This window comes from Periplaneta americana, chromosome 4 (genome assembly GCF_040183065.1).
Source record: "Periplaneta americana isolate PAMFEO1 chromosome 4, P.americana_PAMFEO1_priV1, whole genome shotgun sequence".
In the NCBI taxonomy this organism is placed as follows: Eukaryota; Metazoa; Arthropoda; class Insecta; order Blattodea; family Blattidae; genus Periplaneta; species Periplaneta americana.
Genome location: NC_091120.1, coordinates 151,943,478 through 151,959,320, shown reverse-complemented (window position 1 = coordinate 151,959,320; position 15,843 = coordinate 151,943,478). Strand labels below are relative to the sequence as shown.

At 34.9% G+C, this 15,843-nt stretch overlaps 1 non-coding gene across 1 annotated transcript; it reads right to left on the bottom strand.

The window, feature by feature from the left end:
• Positions 1-289: 289 nt before the first annotated feature.
• TRNAQ-UUG (transfer RNA glutamine (anticodon UUG)) lies at positions 290-361 on the bottom strand. The gene has a single exon. It is a non-coding gene; the product is annotated as a tRNA-Gln (tRNA).
• Positions 362-15,843: the final 15,482 nt, after the last annotated feature.

The following is a 15,843-nucleotide window of genomic DNA, read 5'->3' as shown; positions in this document are numbered from 1 at the left end:
GAATATTCATATACGAGTATTACAATAGCATTGTAAAAATCTTTGTAGTGTATGTAATTTTTGCTTGCAATAATAAATATAAAAAAAAAATAAAAAATCTTAAACTTCCATAATCCAATAATGATAACAAATTACTGAAACTAAAAATAATAAAAAAATTACTGATCCAATAGAAGTCATTGCCCTACAAAATTTTACATCTGTTCCTTTGGTGTCTTCCATTTTTTACGACATAACTTTTAAAACGTTTCAATAAGTAATTCTAATAGCAAACTAAAACGAAACGTGAAGGTCCCACCGAGATTTGAACTCGGATCGCTGGATTCAAAGTCCAGAGTGCTAACCATTACACCATGGGACCCGCTACAATTTCTTTTTTGTTAACATAACAGTTAAAGTGATTCGTTTTCATGAAACGTAAGATGAAATAAGCTATTCAAGTCGAGTTTTATTGATTTCATAAAAATTTCTGGGTAACAACAGAAGTTCCAAATGAAGCATTTTCCTTAGAGATTTTTAATAGACTTTGAGACGGCAGAACAGCTATTTCTTTCTTCATCCTCTGCCAGTCCATAAATTTCTCCAATGTTCGTTATGACATGTAACATATTTTAAATACGCTCGAAATATTTTTACAAGCAGAGATCTATGAAAATCCATAATTCAAATTATAGAATGTTCTCTTGAATATATTCGTAAGCTTCTGCTTATTTCTTTTGTCAGTCTAATTATGAACAATAGAAACAATAATAATAATAATAATAATAATAATAATAATAATAATAATAATAATAATAATAAGGCTATTATTATTATTATTATTATTGTTACTACTACTACTACTACTACTACTACTACTACTACTACTACTACTACTACTACTACTACTACTACTATAATTATTATTCCCGTAACCAAAATACAAAAGAAAAGTATTCAAAATTATTATGAAAATATTTCCAAATGATAATATTTTTCTTCACTCGAAGTTACGATTGCTTCTCTACTGTTAGTCAAATCTTCATCTGTTACATCTCAGTATACAGTATACAGTGTTTCAAAAATACGGGGCATAATTTCAGGTATGTATTTCCCACATGTAGACAATCAAATCTCCGGTGCCTGATTTGGAATCCCTTTGGAATCGAATTGTGGCATGTTCTGAGAACATACGCAATACTCCTGGAGTTTGGGATCGTGTTCGCAGGTCAACGAGAAATCGATGTGAGGTCTGTATTCAAGCAGGAGGTGGACATTTTGAACATCTTCTGTAATGACAACGACCTGCAGAAAGAAAAATGTTCCGGTGAATTTCAATGTTGTGAAGGCCATAACTCGGAAATGAAGCATTTCCGGACACATGTTGTAATGAACTATTTTGATTGTCTACGTGTGGGAAATACATACCTGGAATTATGCCCCGTATTTTTGAAATACCCTGCATACAGTCCATTTTCACACAAAACTGCCAGTATTCGCTTTACATGCTAGATGAAGAAAGTTTGAGTAGGTTTTGCTTGCACTAGTGACCGTCCTTATGGAGGATGTTATTCCGAACGAACTACAGGGTTGTTTCCGATCTCTGATAACGAATTTGAATGACATCACGTGCGTCAGAAGTCACACGACAGCTGAACTATGGCGCGAGGTGACAGACCAGTAGTGAGTGATCTCATAGTCTATTTAATAATATAATATATATTTATTTATTCTGGCGAAGTTAAGGCCATCAGGCCTTCCCTTCCACTTAGCCAGAAACAAAAGAAGCTATACAATTTTACAGACTAATATTTAAGGAACACTAATAAAAATTTATATAGTTATATAAGCATAATTCGAGTAAAATAATGCGAACATACTAAATAATAATTACAAAATAATATAAGGCTAGAAGTTACATTCAATGAATGAACCAATATTACAAATTACAAGAATAACAAATTCAAATGTAAATTGTAACTATACAACACTGAGGAAAATTACATATATACACATATACACACAAAGGAGAATTAAACCTGAATACTGGTCACGTGTTTAAACAATTCACTTTTAAATTGCAATATCGTTCGACAGTTCCTGAGGGAGCTGGGTAGGGAGTTCCAGAAACGAATAGCTGATACTGTGAAAGAGGAAGAGTAGTGAGCTGTTTTATGGCAAGGCATAGATAATAAAGGGTCATTTTTAGAACGAGTACCCATACTGTGATAAGAGGACAAGAAATTAAAACGCACCGAGAGATAGTTAGGCGAAGAAGTATTGATGATGCGATATAGGAAAATTAGTGAATGGATATATCTTCGGTCCTGTAATCTTACCCATTGGAGCGTTTCAAGGAAAGGTGTAATGTTGTATTTGCGGATGTTGCAAATGAAACGTACGCAGGTATTATGAACGCGCTGCAATCTTTGGGCCAAGTTAGAATTTAAGGCGACTCACAGGAAAAAAAAAATCGAGCCTTTTTGGGAGGAGTACGTAACAACCCTTCCCGATGCCAAGTACAGTTAAGTGAAAATAAAAGAAGGCTGCAATAAACGAGGTTTCGTTATCTCCAAGAAAGCACATCTTCTGTGTACTTAATAAGATTGGTAAGCTCGAATGGAATTAATTTGTATTATCTCGGGTGGGCTGCGGCGAATTGTGACGGGGGGGGGGTGGTTGATTTGCTTGTTTTTTCCACTCTGGAATTAATTCCATTCGAGCTTTGCCAGTCTTATTAGATACACACAAGAAGCCTTTCTTGGAAATAACGAAACTACGTTTTTTGCAGGCTCCCATGATTTTCACATAATTGCACTTGGCATCGGAAAGAGTTGTTACGTATGTACATACCTCTCCCAAAAAGGCTCGATTTTCTTGGGCATTGCTACTGTGATACACCGTGCACTCTGATTATGAACTCACTCACTACTGATCTGTCAATTCTCGCCGCAATTCAGCTATCTGTGTGATTCCTGACGCACATGACGTCATTCAAATTTGTTATCAGAGATCGGAAACAACCCGGTATACATTTTAAATTATTTAAATAAAATCAAGATTTTTACACGCTGACATAATAATTAGCGGACTGACGACTATAACATTTTACTTGTGATAAATAGAAATGTTAAAACGACCCGCTACATAAAATCCTGCAGAGTAGTGCCACATGCCTTGTTAAGCCACAGAAATCAAGGGTTTGACGTTAGAATATCCTTTCTAATGACCATTAATATAGTCTGTAATTAACTTCAAAAATTTTTCTGTTTTGTTTTTTCAAAGTATCCCTGTTCTCTAAATCAGCTTACAACTCCCAAGACACCCTCTTAAGCCCATCATCCCTCGGTGTAGCCACGATTATCCATTCGCCAAGTCAATGAAGGGTTGAAACAGGTAGGAGGGGTTGAAACTCCATTGGGAATCTGCATTCGGTAATAGGCTCTCGATTTTCCATCGTACCTCAGCCTTATTAATTGGACGGGAGTGAGGGGTGGTTTTGCAGGCAACAGACGGCGGATTAGCTGAAGGAGTTAATTTGAAGTATTGTTGTCACGGATGGAAGGTTTGTCACGACATAACAACTGACGTTTGTTTGGAGAACTGAAATATGTCACGTGAGTTCATGGCGGGGAGATGACAGAAGGGTTTGAACCTACTAGTTCAGGTACCGCATCTCGGAATAAACTAGCTCCGTAGGAATAAAGAGGCATAGTGGAAATTCAAGTAATCATGAGAGGCAAGTAAAGTGGTGATAAAATCTTTATTCTGAGGCAGTTAATTTCAAAATGCATACGACAGTAAAGTGTAAAGTAAACTTTGGAGTAATTTGGTACATCTGACAAATTGATTAGACGAACAAAAGCATGTTATGATGAATCCAACTGAAAAGTAAACTGAGTTTTAAAATTTCCACAACTTTAATCTGATTTCAATTTCATTTTAACCAATAATTCCTTTCATTAAGATTAGATGAAGGGTTCAGAGCCATAATGGGCCAAGCGCCATTTATTTAAAACGGAGAAAGCAAGGGTTAAAGTTAAGTGAATAATAATAATATCATCATCATCATCGCTACAGCCCCAAGTGGGCCATGGCTTCTTCAACAATCAACCTCCATTCGTCTCTCTCCTGTACTTTTCTTCTCCAATTTCTTATTCCCATTCTTGCCAAATCATCTGTTATACCATCCAACCATCTCAATTTGGGTCGTCCAGGCCGTCTGTATCTACGCGTTTCACTGAATAATACCTTTTTTGGGATGTTATTCTCCGTATTCCTCATTACATGCTCCAACCATTTTATTCTCGAGGATTTTATGGCGGCGATTATGTTATATTCAAAAGTTAAATGAATGCCCTAGCTTAATGAAGATTGACATATCATTTAGTTTGAATGTGTATACTTTATATTATTTGCTATATGTTTCCATTGAATTATGGTGACAACTTCATTTTAACCCTTGTTTTATACGGTTTTAGTAAATGACGTTTGGTCCGCTATGGTTCTGAACCCTTCACATGATGTTGAAATTTTAAAATTTTTTGGTTTGTAAATTTTATCCATAAAAGATTAAATAGGAAAATGCATATCTTACCAATAAATTAGGTTACACATGAATGCATAAAGCTTTTTTTTAGTTTCATAGCTTAACATGTAGCTGAACAATTGAGTAATGGAATTGTGTATTTGTTTTTTTTCCACTAATTACATTATATATATATATATATATATATTTCCACTACTTATACTTTGTTTAGTAGCTCATAGCAACCTAAACAATGACTTTAATGAAAGAGTGAATAAAATATTTTGTGCGAGATCGTGCGTATTTGCTTGTTTTCCGCACAGAACCAATACGCGGTAAGTGTGAAATACCACATTCAGTATTCCCAACCTAACACACATAACAATTTCCCTCTTCTTACCGCTTAAGAGCGACATTCATTTTACTGCTTTAGGCTTTTAACACATTATTTTTAGAGACGTTTAACATAGTAACAATTATAAATTGGAAACTTACCACTGTAATTTCACCTAAATTGCAATGTTAATTATTGTTTTTAAATATTTGCAAAAAATAAGTAAAGTCTACTACTCCACGAAACTTATTGCATTCCTGATACAAGTAACATTAAGGAAGCCGTGAAAAAATCAACAAGATTCCAGATGCCGATGTTATTACTGCAATATGTTATATAAATAATATTGTTAAAATATTAAAATGAAAAATAAATCATTACGTAACCTTACCGTTTGTTTTAAGTTCGCATTTATAGACTGGGGAAAAAAAAAGACAGACGTATATCACGGCCTGCTGGAGTATAGTAAACACAGAAAACATTTTACAGCAACAATGTTGAAGAAAGATATTTTGGTGTTCCGAAGTTGGCGTCATTAAACAGAAACCAACATGGAGATTTCATTGCAACTAATTAGAAATTCGTCTTTCAGGTATGTAATAAACGATCTTCGCACAAAATAATGTACGATACACGAGCGGTATTTTTGTTTTCATGTTCTCGGAAATTAAAAAAGCTCAACTACGTTTCGCTTTTTCAATCTTTTCCTCGACCATGAAAACGTCAACATACCGCTCTTGTAACGTATATTACTATTGTTTTATTCACTGCTGATATTTTATTCACACAAATTCATTTAAAATGTAAAACAATTACTAGACTAAACACACAATAAAACCAACTACACCAAAAGCAAGAGCCCTTACATTTTTTCAATTTTTCTGAAAGGTACTCCAATATGATTTCTTCGTTAACGCCTTTCACATTCCTACTTTCTCGCCACTCACAAAATAACTTACATTCTTTCTGATAAATAGACGCAGATTTCTACGGAATTAACGTGGACACAGCCGCTCTGGCGACATTAAGGACTTCAGTCGGTAAGAAAACTTCTTCTTTACACAAGATTTTGCTTCCGAAGACAAAAATTTTAAATTTATTTATTCTGTATCCAACGCAACTGACACTGTTGTCTTCATTACTATTCCTTAAATCATAGCCAGGTGTACATAATATTTAGTTGAACTAATCATGGACAACAGTTGGCTTTGAATCAAACAATAAAAAATATTGTATGCAACACGAGACTTAATAGATTTTATTCACTCGTGGAAATTATCTCCTTCGATTTCACCTCAGGAGTGAAACTTTCCACTCAAGAATAAAATCTTACTTCAGTCTCTTGTTACATAAATTACTATTATTACCATTTGTGGATTGGAAAAGAAATTATTATTTTTCTTCCTTAAGGTCATATATAAAAATTATACTGGCTCTATTTCTCAAGTGACGTAAAGTATTACACATTTCTCATAGAATACAGTGTTTAAAATATGTGGTGAAATCTCATTGCATTATCTTTCTTAGTTTTTTGAGAAATCTGTTTTCCTAGATCGAAAAATTAAACGATTTATTATCCGGGAAAGTGATCTTAAAGGGAATAACTAAGCCTATTTGATGGTCAAATCAGCTTACGGACCTTTAGAAGAATTACTATTTAGCTCACCTACAATTGAGTAATGAAATTAAAATTTGCAGAAATAAGTTATACCTAAACAAAATAATTTTTGGTGAGAAAATTGAAAAATGATAAAAATTGAAATATTTCACCAGAACTCAGTAGCACATACTCTTAATGGAAAGATACCTGAATTTTGCTGTAAATACCGGAGTAAGACAAGGAGTTGGACTGACACCATCGCTGTTTAATTTCGCGTTAAAGTCTGCTTTAAGAAAAGCAACTTCTACATACATAGGATTATATCTAGGACACAGGAAATTTAACGTGTTAGCATATGCTGATGATGTGGTTTTGATCAGAAGGAACGAAGATGATATTATGACATTAGAGAATTGTTTAGAGTCCTGTTATCTGAAAGTGATGTAGTAGGATTAAAAGTTAAAACTGAAGAAAGAAATTTATGAAAATTACTAGAGTCTATTTCATTTATATGACGTCATTCCATTTTCGGCCAATGAAGGATAATGAAAGTTTGAATTCCAATTAATTACAGCCATACATCGCGATAATTTCTGCAGCTCGATTTATCACTATCAGTTTATCGCATTGTCATTCTTTTGTTTAGTCAGTGTCGCCAACTGTTCCCACGTAAATCGATAAGCATAAATCCTACTTCCACATCTACATCATCTAATTCCATGTTCATTATGTCTAAAGAAAACGACACTCCTTCATAACAATTGTTCATATAATTAATGTATTAATCAGGTTATTTGCAATTATAAAATGTTTAAATTAAATTATGATTTCAACAGATGACAGCATATTTCTGTTATAATAACAAAAGAGAAGCGCAGTGCATGTAATTAACATTTTTAAACTGTATTTCGCTTTTCTCAATTGACATTCCTGAATAACACTCAATTTCTTTATTGTAGTAATCGTTATTCATCTATTTTGACTTCACAATGTCTGAATGGGTTAAATATTCATAAATATACAACTATTAACATTTTGTGAGCGAATTTTTGGGATATATTATTTACATTTTTATTTTATTCACGAAATAGTCATATTAAATATCACTCGAGGTCTGAGATTTCCCAAATAGATCCACTCGCTTCGCTCGTTGATTTATCGGCAAATCTCAGACTTCTTGTGACATTACTATAGATAATCGTATTATGAACGCACTAAAAGTGGGTAATTTTGAATTTGAATAAATGTCAGTATTCTGTTATTTTGGCTAAAAATCGAAATGAAATGGAATCTGAAATTCAGAAAAGAATATAAAATATCAATAAATGTACTTTAGCACTTAATGAAATCTAAAAAGTCCAAAATTCAGATGCTATAAAACTGTTATCCAAATTGTATTAATATATATACTATCTACCAAAAAGTAATTGGACACTGTTTTTGCCCCTTTAGAACCTCGTGGTACCACCTCTTGTTGCTATAACAGCAGCCACTCTGTCAGGCATGCTCTCTACTAGTTTGTGTAGGATATCCACTGGAATGCGTCGCCATTCCTCTTGCAACATGGCACTCAGTTGGACAATGGAAGTTGGCCGCATCTCCCGAGATCAAAATCGCCGGTCCAATTTGTCCCAAAGGTGCTCAATGGGATTGAGATCAGGACTCTGTGCAGGCCAGTCCAACCGGTGAACATTATTGTCTGCATACCGCTACATAGTAGCCGCCGAAACATGGGGCCAACTTCCATTGTCCAACTGAGTGCCATGTTGCAAGAGGAATGGTGACGCATTCCAGTTACAAAAACTAGTGGAGAGCATGACTGACAGGGTGGCTGCTGTTACAGCAACAAGAGGTGGTACCACGAGGTTCTAAAGGGACAAAAACAGTGCCCAATTACTTTTTGATAGATGGTGTAATTATTATGCTTCGAATTAATGGACTCTCTCTAAGCTGTCACTATAGGCGTTATACATATTTGAAAACAAAGAGAATAGGTTACTTAGAAAAAAAATCGAGTTTATAGACGTCTTGCTCACTGACATCGTAAGTCGCACAACAATAGTCGCAATTATATTTTGTTTCCACAAAAATATTCCTTTTTAAATACAAAGTTTGACGTCTCTGAACTTTCTGTTCAAAATTCCCTCTCTCAATAATTTTAATAGTAAGTATGCGTTACTATTCCCCGTGTGTTGTTTTAATTGTGACGGATGGAGTATAAATTAACCGACAAGTTAGGAAATCCGCTTAAGATTAGGCTACTATAAATGAAGAATTGGGAATATAAAGAGGATAAGTCCATTTTCCAAAAACTTTCTAGGACATCCAAACTATCTAAACGTAAGCTTTTCAATACACTTTTCAGTCTGAGAAAAATTTGTAACAATTTGAACTAAAAACTGTTGGAATAAAAATAGACATACACAATGTTACTAGATACTAGATCTTTTATGTTTAAAGTCGCTCTCTTCAAGAATTACTAAAAGTGGACTTGTTCCCTTTATCTCCCTTATTCTTCAGATAGTAATTCTAATAGTTGTTAATCAAGGTGAGTAGGTAGAGGTTTTTGGCCACGTTTTCTGTGGGTATATAAGTCTTCTTCTTCACTTCATGGTACAGGCAATCAAATGCCTGTTCCGTCTTCAAAGTCCTCCAGCTATAGTTTCCTAGGTCTGCCCACCGATCTTCTTCCTTTAGGATGATATTACATTATTTGTTTAGTAAGTCTGGTATCTGGCATTCTATCGACATGTTCTTTCCAATTTTGTTTAAAATCTTTTAATCTTTCAATTATTTCGGAATATGTATGTTAAGACTTTCTTGTGTTAAATTTTAATGTACCTTGTTTACATGTTTCGACCTATTTATGGGTCATCTTCAGAACTGATCGTTGTTGATCTTGGCGCCTCTTGTTATTTCTTGTGAGGATGCGTTCGTAGTGTAGAGTGAAAGAGTGTATGTGTTTTGAAATTGATTTTTGTGTTGAGAATATCGTTGGAGTGTGTTTTCGTGTTCATTTATATTAAAAATTTCTAACTCTTCTCTTATGCTTTCATTTGTTATTAAGTCTCTCTTCGTACATCCCGTCACATTTCTTAGAAATTTCATTTCTGTCGTCTGTATTTTGCTTTGTTGCTTCTTGGTTAATGTCCAAGTCTCACTTCCGTATGCCAGCGTAGGTACAGCCATGACTTTATAAAACTTTAATTTTGTTTCTTTACGTATTTTGTTTCTAAATGTTCTATTAATTGTTCCACATACTCTTTGAAAATTACATATTTTACTGTCCACGTCATATTCTTTATCAAAGCCAACATCACTTCTAAAATAATTAAAATGCCTTACCTGTTCTATGTAGCAGTTATTTATAGCTATTTTTGTCCTAATCGGTTCCTTCCCTAAAAATGTCATTACCTTTGTCTTTATTAGGGAAATTTTCATATTATATTGTTCACCAATTTCATTAAGTTTAAAAATAGATTTTTGTAGGGCAGACTCACTATTCTGAATAACAACTAAATCATCGGCAAATAACTATATTTAGAAAATTATTCACTAGTTGTTTCCACTTCCTCACTAGATCGTCTATATAAATACTAAAAAGTGTAGGTGATAAAGTACACCCTTGTCTGACATCCTGATTAGTAACAATTTTTACAGAAGTTTTACCATAGTTTTTCACATTTATTTTTGTTTGGGAATAGAAGCACTGTATCATTCTTACAAGTTGTATTCCAGTATTTTCCAGTATTTTCCACAATTTGCATCGATTAAATCTATCGAAAGCCTTTTCAAAATCGACAAATGCCATATGCGTTTATATAAGTGTGGAGAGTAACTGAAAGTCCTACAAAAATTACAAATGAGACCAGGAAACTGAATTGAAGTTCCAATGAAAACAGAAAGATGTAGAAAGATAAAGATTCTCTCTACTGCAACGCCGGATATTTACAACAGATATGCATCCTAATAAGTATTTTTATTGGAACCTTATAACTGCTGCCTAAAATATCACATGCGGAAAGAAATGAATGACAAGAAGAAAGCGGGAAACAAGAAATGTTGGTAACTTCTTTAATGTGACATTACTACCATAAGAACTTGCTTAAAAGAAAATACCAAGCTGAACAACAACTGTCCATCTATTGTATAATTGAAGCCACGCTTTGGCGTGATGTCACGAACCGCAAAGTGCCACGCGATACGTCATCAAGCATCTTCATGCCGCAGTCCGTAAAACACAATGTGGGTTTCGAACCGGTTTTATTGTCTTGCGCGAGCCACCTGTTTCAGTCGTAAATTATAGCTGATGATAATGATGACGATGTTGATGATAATAATAATAATAATAATAATAATAATAATAATAGTGGATATATGGAACACTATCAAGGAAAAACAAAAAATGTTACAAGAGAAAAAAATGAAAGTACAAGCGTCGCTTATAGGACCTAAAAAAAATAAAACAATTGAGACGCTGGTGCAAAAACAGTTTAACTCTACTTAAGTCGTTATTCCGGCATTGGCATTTTTCATAATCTGCCATGTCTTTTCTATCGACAGTAAAAGTTGTGTTTCATTTCGTTGAGTCTAAACGGCAGGAGAGTTCATTATGTGAAGTGCTGTGCTAAGTCAAAAGGTTCAAAATTCGCAATACAAAAATATGTTACACTCATTTTTATACAGCAGGGTCTTTGGCAGTATCATGTAGGCTACTTACAATACCGTTTTCCAGTTTTCAGGTCATAATATATCACCAAAAAAAGTGCTTAATCTAAAAATCCCCTTCGTCCTGTCTTACAATTACCAAAGAAAAATGATATTTCATTATTCAAATTCTTAAAGCCAGAAAATATATGTTCACTTCAAAATATTTTGGATTCTGAACCAGTACTGGATAAAAATCATCCTGAAAATCAAATCAGTGAGCATGAATAAGAATATTTGACACTACACTAGAGAAGTTTTCATCTGTAGCATAATTTTAGAACTGATTTTCTTAATAGGCTACATTTTCCGTAGAGGTAACCCAGCTTTCTCCAATCTTTCCTATTTTCTGCCGTCCTCATATGATCCATATATCTTAATATCGTCTATCATTTGATATCTTCTTCTGCCCCGAACTCTTCTCCCCTTCACCATTCCTTCTAGTACATACTTCAGTAGGCAGTTTCTTCTCGTCATTCTATGCGCTTCGAGTCTCGCTCATCATTCTAGAAATAGCATTTAGTCGGCGTGGAAAGATTTCGTAACTTTGAATAGCATACATAATTGAAATAAATAACATTATAAATAATTTCAAGGTAAAATTGTTCCAGAGCCGGGTATCGATAACGGGACCATTCGCTTAGCGCGCGAACGCTCTACCGACTGAGCTATCCCAGGAACTATACACGACACCGTCACAATTCTTCCTTTTATATCCACACAACTCAAATGAGCTGACAAGAAGCCAGAACTCAATTATGAGTGCACACAAATACTGCGTGACTTAATTTGTGGCTTCCTGTTAACGTACCTCCAGTAACGAATGTATTATACAAATCTGGCTTTCAGGCAGCCGGATTATTATACACTGAAAGGTAGAGATGACGTTCCAAATAGGCTACTTTATTGTTTATGCATATAGTTGCCAAAGTAGATAAAAGTTCAGTCAGGTATAATAACTGTGACGATTCAAGGCTGTTTGGCGTTCGGGACTTCGGGAGTGATTAATCTCGGCGTCTCGAAACACTCACAAGCAGTCTTTACGTCAACGACGCGACATAGAACATTGCCGTGCGGGTTTTCGGCTTTGCGGGAGCTGTTAGTCTTGCTTTCTCGATCGTTGTTCATCTCATTTATAGTTTTCTGCCAAAGGGCAAGTTTTTCACCGCAAATCCAGCCTTCTTCAATCTTTCCTATTTTCCGCCTCCCTCTTAGTCTAATGTCGTCTATCATCTGATATCTTCTTCTGCCCCGAACTCTTCACCCATTCACCATTCCTTCCAGTGAATCCTTCAGTAGGCAGTTTCTTCTCAGCCAATGACCCAGTCAATTCCTTTTCCTCTTCCTGATCAGTTTCAACATCATTCTTTCTTCACACACTCTTTCTAACACAGCTTTATTTCTTATTCAGTTTCCCCATTTCATAAGCTCCATTTTTCTCCATATCCATATTTCAATTTCTTCTATTCACTTCTCTTCACTTCGTCGTAATGTCCATGTTTCTGCTCTATAACATTCCACAATCGACACAAAGCATTTTACTAGTCTCTTCCTTAATTCTTTTCCATAGAAAATGCTCCTTGTTTATTAACAGCTTTCTTTGTCATTGCTATCCTCCTTTTAACTAGCATCACATCATCACTGTCATCATCATTATTAGTAGAGTGAAAATGAATGTTCAGTTTGTCTGTCTTACGAATCTATTAATCCTTCATGATCTGGTCACATCCAGGATCCATTACCAGCCCGGATCAAGCAATGATGAATTGTGTTCATTCCAAGCAGGAAACGTTGCAGCCGTAATGAAAGCGCGCTAATGAAGCTCAATTAAACAGCCAACCTAAGATTACACGGACGATAAATCCTGTGCTTGTCTCCGCATACAACTTTCTGTACAAGACATCCGCTCCTACTTTGTGTTTTAGCGGTCTAGGAAATGCCTCTCATACCTGGCTTTATTGTCGTTTCGTGTCACTGCACATTTACAAAACATGCCATAGAAACATACATTATATCTTTGAGAAAGTGGCATTCCTGTTATGTGCAGTTTATTTACTGATTTCCATAATCTGAAATCAATTCAACGATAGTCACAGAAGTTTCTTCTGTACCCTATAAAGGGCAGGGACAATAATAATTATGTTTATATTTCTCATCATAGTTATCTTTGGTTGTATTGTGGAAAATTACATTTTCCAGTAAACTGTCGTTCAAATCAGGCTGAGTGTAGCTTTTACTCGGGGAAAAAGTGGAACTTCTCTAATTATGAAATTATGTATGGATGTACTCGTATTCCAAGAGAGACTTAACTTCTTCTAATGGAGTGGTTTTCAAACTGGTGGTCTTATAATGAGCTCAGAGTGGTCACGAAATGATTCACAAAATAAAACAAAAACACCTTTTTAACATGTACTTAGTGTCTGTTCATAAACTTGAATACTTAACATTAAAATAGAAAAAATCAGTATTTATACACTGAAGTAAAATATAATTTCATAAATGCAAGAAATATGCCTGTTTTTTCATAGCATCACTCTCAAATCTGGACTCTATATTCGATACACACATGGTGATATCACTTTCAAGTTCAATGAGATTTGTCGGGAGCTGTTGTCTCGTACACGAGGCTTTTGATATGCCCGCAGAAGAAGAAATCAAGAGGCGTCAGATCAGGCGAGCGGGATGGCCAGTCAACTGGACCTTCCCTTCCAAGCCAACGTTCGGAATATGTGTTATTTAGTACGACACGTACTTGACAAGAAAAGTGTGCAGGTGCTCCGTCTAGTTGCATCCACATCTGACGACGCACGATAAGTGGTACATTATCTAACAGTTCTGGAAGAACGTCTCGTATGAAAACTTGTACCCCATCCCATTCAAACGTGGTGGCAGAGAAACGTCTTCATCATTTCATAGTGTATCGAACCCAGTGTCTCAGTGCAAAGTAAGTTTACATCTGCAATGTAGTTCCTGACATTCCCAAGAGTGCACTGACTCAGGATTATTTCCTAGACCGTAAGTTCCTATTCGAAAGTTGTTGTATTTCGACCCTTCTATAAGCTCCTTAAGTTTTTGCGCAAGCTTTTGAATCACTCTGTATTTATATTGGCCTATACATCCGAAGAACGTTTGTTCAGAGTCCAAAGAAATCGGTTAGTAAATGTGCCCAATAATTAGGACTTCCGAAAACAACAGTTCATAGAGCTTTAAAGAAACGTCTTCATCTGGCTTCTTGTAAACTTCAATTGTTACATGCACTTCATCCAGACGATTATCACAAAAGGTACGAGTTTGCTGTGGATATGCTTAATGAAATTGACGACGATGGCTTCTACCTTTCATTATTTATCGATGATCTTCCAGCACGCTTTTTTTCCAATAGGATTCTCGTGTGGTAGTTCTTCGTCAAATACGCGACGAAATGTACGTCGTAAACAAGTCACTTCAAATTATGCCAGCCACAAAACATATTACACTTTTCTTTGGACATCCATCTTGTACAATCAATTGTAACAATGAAAATCATTACATTTGTTTGATTTTTACCGTCTTTTGTTCCATTCAGTGCCTCAAACTTACAGACGAAACACTTTGAGGGTCGATTTCTAAAACGAGGTCTAGACCACGGTCATGGTTTTAAACTGCGTTTTAAACGAGGTCTTTTTCATTTTTGAGAACCATGTTCTGAAGCAGAGACCATGACTGGAGTAGGTTTAATTCCACGGCTTCATGAATGCAAGATGGAGATAGTAGATCAGCTGGATGATTATCAAAGGCAAATTTGTCTCTGCTGGTATTAAATCCCCTGGTTAGAGTGATAAGAGACAGGAATAATCCTTTGTTACTATATAACGACGATAATTTCAGGCGAATATTTCAATTTTCGCAAAATTTAGCAAGAATGGTAAATAATAATAGGCAACGAAATGCAATAAGGTTTCAATTTTGTACACCTTGTTGCCTTGAAGGAAGTAAGATATAATATTTTATATTAATTATATATTTATCCTATAAGACGATATAACTTGATTCTTAGTCTTTATAGTAGTTTTGTACACTTTATTTAACACTCGAAAATGATGTGGGCGTACAAAAATATGAAGCAAACGTGATTTTGTCTTCTTATTTTATGTTTATGCTACTAGGGCTTTCCACAAAGTATTATATGTGACAATAGAACCATACTACATTTTAGTTTCAATTGAAATTTTAATCATATTAATATTTAGGTTATTCATTCCTTAGAACCGGGTTTTCAGGTAGTCAATGTTGGTAGTAGTTATGAACAAATCATAAACTACAACATAAACGCTCGATTTGTGCTAATTATTTGGAAAATATAATTTTGGTACCTAAAAATATGTTCCCTATTAAATACTAAGTAATGCTAGCATTTTAAACGCACATATATTCTGAAAATTAGTAAATATAACAACACCTCAGCTGAGAACAAAAAAATATGATTACTCCAATTCAGTAAAAATATTATTCCCGACGTTAACTTCTTTCTTATCGACTATTTACAAGAATAAAAATCGATTCTAAGCTGCGTTGCCATATATAAATACGATGAAAGGGTAATGGAACGGAGAAAAATTCTTTCCGGTGCCGGGATTTGAACCCGGGTTTTCAGCTCTACGTGCTGATGCTTTATCCACTAAGCCACACCGGATACCCAGCCCGGCGTCGGACAGA